This window comes from Oncorhynchus masou, unplaced genomic scaffold (assembly GCF_036934945.1).
Source record: "Oncorhynchus masou masou isolate Uvic2021 unplaced genomic scaffold, UVic_Omas_1.1 unplaced_scaffold_9315, whole genome shotgun sequence".
Classification (NCBI taxonomy): Eukaryota; Metazoa; Chordata; class Actinopteri; order Salmoniformes; family Salmonidae; genus Oncorhynchus; species Oncorhynchus masou.
Genome location: NW_027015800.1, coordinates 1060 through 10939, shown reverse-complemented (window position 1 = coordinate 10939; position 9880 = coordinate 1060). Strand labels below are relative to the sequence as shown.

General features: G+C 44.2%; 1 pseudogene; it reads left to right on the top strand.

The window, feature by feature from the left end:
• Positions 1 to 1666: 1666 nt before the first annotated feature.
• Positions 1667 to 5114, top strand: LOC135538220 (protein FAM219A-like; annotated as a pseudogene).
• Positions 5115 to 9880: the final 4766 nt, after the last annotated feature.

The following is a 9880-nucleotide window of genomic DNA, read 5'->3' as shown; positions in this document are numbered from 1 at the left end:
AATTCAGCAATTTACGGCACCTACAGTAGTGACGCACACTCTATGGTAACTATACAGTATATGGAAGGAGTCCTAATAGAACATAATATTGGCCTGTGTAAGGTGTACGTGTGACTATCAATGGACAGTGACCACGAGTCACAACCGGCTGGCTAGTGGACAGAGCCGCACCTGTAGTGACAGCCATGTTTCCTTATGCTATTGTTCCCATTGCCCTTTCCCTATGAATGTTGAATTGTAAACTGATAGGGAATACATTTGAAGATTTTTAACTACATGGATTCCATGCGTTTGATGCCATTCCATTTGCGCCGTTCCAGCCATTATTATGAGCTGTCCTCCCTCAGCAGCCTCCACTGACACACACACACACACACACACACACACACACACACACACACACACACACACACACACACACACACACACACACACACACACACACACACACACACACATAATGCTTTGGGTCAATATGAGGGACCATAAGCCAACCACAGCCTCTGCTGTCTTTAGTTTGTCTTATTGCCCCCAGTTGACTATTAACACAAAACCTATGTTTGGAGCGCCATCTGCTGGTTCATACAGGCCAAGATAACTGGCCCTTGAAATTATAATTAAAAAAAATATTATAGTCTTCGTTAGTATTGATTAGTTTGCAATTAGTACATGATATTGCTGCTCTCTGCTGTAATGGCAACGACAACATGTTGTTTTAATTGGGGAGAATAGGCAGCCTATAATAGATGTGATCCGACAAAAGAATTAGGCCTAAATATGTTTGTAAAAAACACTTCGTTTTTAATTAAAAAACATGTATAAAAATGTCATATTAGAAAAGAGGTCTGGCACCCCTCTGAGCCTGGTTCATCTTTAGGTTTTTCCTAAGGAGTTCATCCTGGCCACTGTGCTTCTGCTTATGCATTGCTTTCTCTTTGGGGTTTAGGCCAAATATATGTTATTTACTTTGTGACAACTGCTGATATAAAAAGGGATTTATAAAATATATTTTGTCATTTTTAAAAATGTATATAGCCTATATTTAAGCGTCAAGGCACGATGGGTGTGGTATATGGCCAATATACCACTGCTAAGGGCTGTTCTTATCACGACACAACTCGGAGTGCCTGGATACAGCCCTTAGCCGTGGTATATTAGCCATATACCACAAACAACCGAGGTGCCTTATTGATATTATAAACTGGTTACCAACGTAATTAGAGCAGTAAAAAAACATGTTTTGTCACAACGGTGGAATAAGGTCTGATATGCCCCGGCTGTCAGCCAATCAGCATTCAGGGCTCGAACCACTCAGTTTATAAATAGTAGTATCTTTATTGGAGTTATGCCATAAAGAATCACTGGTCCACATTGTCAGGCCATTGTGGAACAGGCTTGCTCATTCTCGGGCGGCAGTAAGGCGGGGCGAGACCATTATGGGCGAGACCGATTAACGGATCCACCCGGAAGTGGAAGTTGAGTCACCGACTGGTCACTACAGATACTGCTCGTTGGGACAAGGGGCAAAGAACCGGAGAATCGCAGAGATTGATATAAATCTAAGAAACCGAAAATCTCAGCCATAATTGATCACACTAAAACACACGGCGCTGCCGTATTATTAATTACCCGGTATAAACGGTAGAAATAACACCTCGCCAAATGGATGGAAGAGATACCGGTAGATAGATTTCAGGTGCCTAGCGCTGTTCAGGCGGAGCGATGCAGCCGCTTGTAAGTGGGATGTTTTTTATAGGCTACAACTTGTGATGATAAATTATCGCATTGGCTAATACAGTATGTTCCTATACTGTTAGACTAGGCCACTACATTTTTGACGCTATCAATTTTGCCTGTAATGTATTGTTTAATTTCGATATTGGCCTGGTGTTAATTTGTTGCATTTCGTTTTAGCTGTCTGATAAATGTAGAAAAATGTCGCATTATTGGTAGGAAACCATAAGGTCACGAGAGTATGCCTGGCTTTATGGCGATGAGAAGCGAATTTAAGACGACCTTGATCAATATCCGTTTTTCAAGTGATCGAGCTGTAGTGAGCATCGATGATGCTTTGGCGAAAACAACCATCTCAACCTCGCAGAGCCATCCGCTCTGGGACAAACAAATGAGACAAAGCCTGTCATTGCAAAAATCGTAGGTAGGATTGGCATGTATGTAACAGATCATGTTATTATTTAATTGTTTGCTATTTATGAATATTACAAAAGCAATTGGCTGGCCTATCGGAGCGAGTAAGGCCTAGCCCCCCTTCGATTACTTCATCATGCGGTGACTGCGTGGAGCGGTACCCTCCACGGCAGCATATGGCGTTTCACTCAGAATCAAACCCGCTCGCGCATCAGATGCTGTAGGCATATAGTTAGTGTTGTGTCTCAGTAGACCATGTTAGTTTGCTGTATCGAGTCGCTGTTTTTCAAGTCCATGGGTGGGAAATAATTTTGGCTTAAGGGCCACATCTAGCTTTAAAAATTCAGTGGAGGGCCACACAATTTTTTTCCTGAGCAATTTGTTAATCAGAAGTAATTTATGGCCTGAAAACGGGAAGTTAAATACTGTATAGGTCCATTATATTTCTACATACTTGATGTCTAGTTTTAGACATTCAAGAGTGGTCTTCCTTTTTACTCAAACCTCCCTGCCAGATTGAATTGCCTGAAGGGCCGGATTTGGTCCGTGGGCCATATGTTGCCCACCCCTGCTTTGGTGGAGCCCATCTGGAATACCATGATTCAGCGAAAGTGTTTGTCTGTATCTGCAGTGGCGTAGCTTTTGGGAGTTGTGAGTGTAATGTGTGTCACAATTAAGATGTGACAACCTGACAAACCTTTGATGTGTGCAAAGTGTATATGTGTGTGTGGAGCCGGACAGGAAATCTCACAAGTATATTTTTCTAATACAGTAGCAATAGGCCTATTGTATTTACTAGCCTATAAATAATGACAATAAAAATATATAAACATCCCAGAACGTGAGTCATGTGACACCAACTTCTCACTACTGTGATGCAATTTAGAACCCCCTCTCCAGGACCCGCATCGTCCACAGCTTCTTCGGAGGCAGACTCAGACACGAGGGAGGGCGAGCCAGTCACTACAACTACAAGCCCCCCTCTCCCCTCTGCAGATGAAGATAGGTGAGCGTAAGAGGTCTCAGCAGAACCTAGTACCTCTGTTTATTTCAGCACCTTGGACAGTGGTCACATGTCCGGAGAGCAATACAAAGATGTGGGAGAAATACAAGGAGCAATACAAGGTACTGTAGAAGGGAGCAATACAAGAAGGGAGCAATTTCTGTAGAAGGGGAGCAATACAAGGTTCTGTAGAAGGGAGCAATACAAGGTTCTGTAGAAGGAGCAATGAAGGTCTCCTCTGTAGAAGGGAGCAACAAGGCGTTCATAGAAGGGAGCAATACAATGTACTGTGAAGGGAGCACACAAGGTTCTGTCGTAAGGTTCTGAGAAGGAGCAATATACACTGTAAGGTTCAATACAAGTTCTAGAAGGGAGCACACAAGGTTCTGTAGAAGGGAGCATGCAATGTACAAGGAGCAATACAAGGTACTGTAGAAGGGAGCAATACAAGGTTCTGTAGCACATGGGGAGAAGGAGCAATACAAGGTGTAGAAGGAGCTACTGTAGAAGGGAGCAATACACGGTTCTGTAGAAGGAGCAATAAAATGGCTAGGTTTAGTGTCAAGGCTTAAAAGGCATACATACCTGTATAAACACATTGGAAATACCTCATTGGGATGACCAGAAAATGACATGGTAAAATAATGACTCAATTAAAATAATTTGTAAAAAGACATGTCTTTGATGAGCAAACCCTACTCATGTTCCCCTTTTAACAAAATGTTCCCATAACATATGGGATGAGGGAGGGAGTCACTGTTACTGTTGGATGGTTCTAGTCCCGCACACCAGATATTTCCCTGCTGCCCAGAATGTCTGTTATATCAAAACCTCAAACTAGCAAGCTGCAGTCATTAGCCTGACTTATGTACCCCCTATTCCCATCCATATGCTTGTATGAGGCAACATGAAGATTTTAGAAAATGTATTTGTGTTCTTTTCTTTTTATGGGGAAAGTTTTCCCACAAGTGCGATACATCATCCACAGATTAGATTTTTGTCTATGTGAAGCTTCGCTTTAGTTGGAAGGTAGCTAACTAGCTACCATTTATATGTTTTCTATTTAAACCACGCTTTGTAGGTCTAGTAATGTGATTTGCTAAGATCGAATAATCACAAAATACCTTACTCTGTAAATTCACTCAGAAAGTTGACTCAGTAAGTTCATTAGGGCCAGAATTGAGTCGCTCTTGCACCAGGTGTGAATGTGCTGTGTGTGTATAGTCTGGGGATGTGTGTGATGGTTCTGGTCTGTCATCTTTGGACACATCTCTGACCTCCAACCAGATAACCAGCTGAATGGTGTCAGGAGAGTTATTCCAGACTGCTATGGCACTGTGCCCGGCCCCCACAATCCTCTGATGTCACATCCTGTGATGTGCAGAGAAACAGCGAGAGCTGGCCAGGAAGGGATCACTGAAGAATGGCAATGCAGGAAGTCCAGTGAACCAGCAGCCCAAGAAGAACAATGTCATGGCCAGAACACGGTGAGAGCTGACCTCGGTCCTGACTAGGGCCTCCTCCCTTTTGGCCCTTTATTCATTGTTTTCTTTCTCCCTATGTCCCTCTTCACTGGTATCTACAACCCCTCCCATTTCTTTCACTCTCACTCACTCTCTTCCTCCTGGTCTGTTCTACCTCTTCCTTCTTGTGTTCCCACTATCCTGCCCACCTTTACCTTTCCCTCTTTTCACTCACTCCCTCTCTCCTCTCCACAGGCTGGTGGTGCCCAATAAGGGCTACTCCTCCTTAGACCAGAGCCCTGATGAGAAGCCCCTGGTGGCCCTAGATACAGACAGGTAGGTGATATCGTACACACATAATGTCACGTGTCCACCATCACCCTTTACTATCAGACCTGCCAACATGGATACAGTATTTAGGTTATCAAATCAAATCTTATTTGTCACATGCGCCAAATACAACAGGTAGACTTTACAGTGAAATGCTTACTTACAAGCCCTTAACCAACAATGCAGTTAATAAAATATTCACTAAATAAAGTAAAAAAAAAATCATCAATCAAAAAGTAACACAAGACATTTACATTACAATAACTAGGCTATATACAGGGGGTACCGGTACCGAGTCAATGTGAGGGGGTATAGGTTAGTCGAGGTCATTTGTAAAGTGACTATGCATAGATAATAAACAGCGAGTAGCAGCAGTGTAAAAAAAAGGGGGGTTCAATGTAAATAGTCTAGGTAGCCATCTGATTAGTTTAGTTGGGGGTAGAATTATTAACCTCTAGCGTCGAGCAATCCCGTATCCGGGAACGTAATCATAGCCTCAAGCTCATTCATTTCTGAAAACTTTTGTTATTGTGCAAGTTTCACATATCTATTCATGAAAATCGCAAATGAAATGAAATAAATATATTGGCTCACAAGCTTAGCCTTTGTTAACAACACTGTCATCTCGATTTTCAAAATATGCTTCAACCATAGCTACACAAGCATTTGTGCAAGAGTATTGATAGCTAGCATAGCATTGGGCCTAGCATTCAGCAGGCAACATTTTCACAAAAACAAGAAAAGCATTCAAATAAAATCATTTACCTTTGAAGAACTTCGGATGTTTTCAATGAGGTGAGACTCAGTTAGATAGCAAATGTTCAGTTTTTCCAAAAGATTTATTTGTGTAGGAGATTACAACGCCGAACTTTTTTCAAATTATCATAATATCGACAGAAACATGGCAACGTTTTTAGTCAATCCTCATGTTTTTCACATATCTATTCGATGATAAATCGTCGTGGCAGTTGCTTTCTTTCTGAACCTAATGGAAAAGTGGACGAGCTGGAGATTGCGCAATAATTTCGACGGAGGACCCCAAGCGGACACCTGGTAAATGTAGTCTCTTATGGTCAATCTTCCAATGATATGCCTACACATACGTCACAATGCTGCAGACACCTTGGGGAAACAACAGAAAGTGTAGGCTCATTCCTGGCGCATTCACAGCCATATAAGGAGACATTGGAACACAGCGCATTCAAAATCTGGGGTATTTCCTGTATGAAATGTCATCTTGGTTTCGCCTGTAGCATTAGTTCTGGGGCACTCACAGACACATCTTTGGCAGTTTTGGAAACGTCAGAGTGTTTTCTTTTTCAAAGCTGTCAATTATATGCATAGTCGAGCATCTTTTAAAAGGGGAAAATATCTTGTTTAAAACGGGAACGTTTTTTTATCCAAAAATTAAAAGAGCACCCCTATTTAGAAGAATTTAAAGAGCATTTTGGTCCCTGGACTTGCGTTCGGTACTGCTTGCCGTGCGGGCGCAGCTTGGCTCCGAGTGAAGGTACAGGGTAATATGCACTACCTCTGTAGCGCTTGCGATCCAGATGCCAGAGCAGTTGCCATACCAGGTGGTGATGCACCGGTCAAGATGCTCTCGATAAACCTCCGGTGGCGCAGTGAAGTTAAGAGTCGCTGGCACTGCAGCGCCAGCTGTGCCATCAGGGTCCCTGGGTTCAGGCTCTGTCGCTCAGGCTCTGTCGGTAACCGGCCGTGACCGAGGTCATGCACGTCCGTGGGGCGCGCACAATTGGCATAGCGTCGATCCGGGTTAGGGAGGGATTGGTCAGTAGGGATGTCCTGAAACTTCATCAAGCAAGACCAGTGAATCCTGTGGGCCGGGCGAAATGCGCTAACCAAGGTTGCCAGGTGCACGGTGTTTCCCCGACACATTGTGCGGCTGGCTTCCGGTTGGATGCGCGTTGTGTTAAGAAGCAGTGCGGCTTCGTTTGGTTGTGTATCGGAGGACGCATGACTTTCAACCTTCGTCTTCCCGAGATTCGTACGGGAGTTGTAGCTATGAGACAAGATAGTAGCTACTACAACAATTGGATACCACGAAATTGGGGAGAAAAAGGGGTAAAATTTAAAAAAATAAGATGCCTTCGATGGTAGCTGTAGAACGTTTTGAAGATCTGGGATCCCGTGCCAAATCTTTTCAGTCTCCTGAGGGGAAAAGTGTTGTCGTGCCGTCTTTCACAACTGTCTTGGTGTGTTTGGATAGTTTGTTGGTGATGTGGACACCAAGGAACTTGAAAACTCTCGACCGGCTCCACTTCAGTCCCATCAATGCTAATGGGGGCTTGTTCGCCCTCCTTTTCTTGTAGTCCTCAATCAGATCCTTCGTCTTGCTCATTGAGAGATGTTTGTCCTTGCACCATACTGCCAGGTCTCTGACCTCCTATAGGCTCTCATTGTTGTTGGTGATCAGGCTGTTGTTTCCAAACTTAATGATGGTGTAGGAGCGTGTTTGGCCATGTACTGGACATTTACTCCTGAGGTGCTGACCTGTTGCACCCTCAACAACAACAGTGATTATTATTAATTGACCCTCCGTCATCTATGAACATTTGAACCTCTTGGCCATGTTCTGTTATAATCTCTCCACCCGGCACACAGCAGAGGACTGGCCTCCCTCATAGCCTGGTTCCTCTCTAGGTTTCTGCCTAGGTTCTGGCCTTTCTAGGGAGTTTTTCCTAGCCACCGTGCTTCAACACCTGCATTGCTTGCTGTTTGGGGTTTTAGGCTGGGTTTCTGTACAGCACTTTGTGACATCAGCTGATGTAAGAAGGGCTTTATGAATAAATTCTGATTGATTGATGTAGTCGTGGCTGATCAGGGAGTACAGGAGGGAACTAAGCATGCACCACTGAGGTGCCCCAGTGTTGAGAATCAGCGTGAAAAAAATATGTGTTGTTGCCTACTCTTACCACCTGGGCGTGGCCCATCAGGAGATCAGGATCAGTTGCAGAGGGAGGTGTTTAGTCCCAGGGTCCTTAGTTTAGTAATGAGGTTTGTGGGCACTATGGTCTTGAACGCTGAGCTACAGTCAGTGTAACAGCATTCTCACATGGGTGTTCCTTTTGTTCACGTGGGAAAGGGGCAGTGTAGAGTGCGATCATTTAGGCAGGTTACCTTTCACTGCCAGGCACAGGGACTATGGTGGTCTGCTTGGACATGTAGGTATTACAGACTCGGCTAGGGGGATGTTGAAAATGTCAGTGAAGACACTTGCCAGTTGATCCGCGCATGCTTTGAGTAAACGTCCTATGGTAATCCCGTCTGGCCCTGCGGCTTTGTAAATGTAGTGACCTGTTTAAAGGTCTTGCTTACATCAGCCAGAGAGCGTGATCACACAGCCCAGTGTTGTTTGCCTCAAAGCGAGCATAAAAAGCATCTAGCCTCGTCTGGTAGCCTCGCATCACTGGTCAGCTCTAGTTGGGTTTCCCCTGTGCAGTCCATAATGATTTCAAGCCCTGCCACATCTGACGCAGCGCCGGAGCGGGTGTAGTAGGATTCAATCATAGTCCTGTATTGACGCTTGCCTGTTTGATGGGTTCATCTGAGGGCATAGCAGTATTTTATAAGCGTCTGGATTAATGTCCCACTTCTTTGAAAGCGGCAGCTCGGAGCCTTTAGCTTGGTGTGGATGTTGCCTGTAATCCATGGTTTCTGGTTGGGAAATGTACACTGCTGTACAAAAGTTTGTTTTTGAAAGAAAAAAGCACATTTTTTGTCTATTAAAATAACATCAAATTCATCAGAAATACAGAAATACAGTGTAGAGATTAGCTTACACAACATGCCAATTGAACACAGGAGTGATGGTTGCTGATAATGGGCCTCTGTATTCCCTATGAGATATTACATTACAAATCAGCCGTTTAGCTACAATAGTAATTTACAACATTAACAATGTCTACACTGTATTTCCGGATCAATTTTTGATGTTATTTTAATGGACAAAAAAATGTAGTTTATTCACTGTCGGGACGATGTGGTGGATACACTTGTTGATGAAATGTGGTGACTGCGGTAGTATACTCCTCAATGCCATTGGATGAATCCCGGAACATATTCCAGTCTGTGCTACTAAAACAGTCCTGTAGCGAGTATCCGCATCATCTGACCACTTTCATATAGCAGTCACTGGTACTTGCTTTAGTTTTTGCTTTCCACGCAGAATCAGGAGGATAGAATTATGGTCAGATTTGCCAAATGGAGGGCAGGGAGAGCTTTGTATGCATCTCTGTGTGGGAGTTAAGTGGTTTAGAGTTTTTTCCTCTGCTGCATGTGACATTTGCCTGTATTAAAGTCCACGGCCACACTAGGAGCGTCGCTCCTGGATGAGCGTTTTCTTGTTTGCTTATGGCCTTATAAAGCTTGTTGAATGCGGTCTTAGTGCCAGCATCGGTTTGTGGTGGTAAATAGACGGCTACGAATGATATAGATGTGAACTCTCTTACATTTACATTTAAGTCATTTAGCAGACGCTCTTATCCAGAGCGACTTACAAATTGGTGAATTCACCTTCTGACATCCAGTGGAACAGCCACTTTACAATAGTGCATCTAAATCATTAAGGGGGGTGAGAAGGATTACTTAACCTATCCTAGGTATTCCTTGAAGAGGTGGGGGTTCAGGTGTCTCCGGAAGGTGGTGATTGACTCCGCTGTCCTGGCGTCGTGAGGGAGTTTGTTCCACCATTGGGGGGCCAGAGCAGCGAACAGTTTTGACTGGGCTGAGCGAAAACTGTACTTCCTCAGTGGTAGGGAGGCGAGCAGGCCAGAGGTGGATGAACGCAGTGCCCTTGCTTGGGTGTAGGGCCTGATCAGAGCCTGGAGGTACTGCGGTGCCGTTCCCCTCACAGCTCCGTAGGCAAGCACCATGGTCTTGTAGCGGATGCGAGCTTCAACTGGAAGCCAGTGGA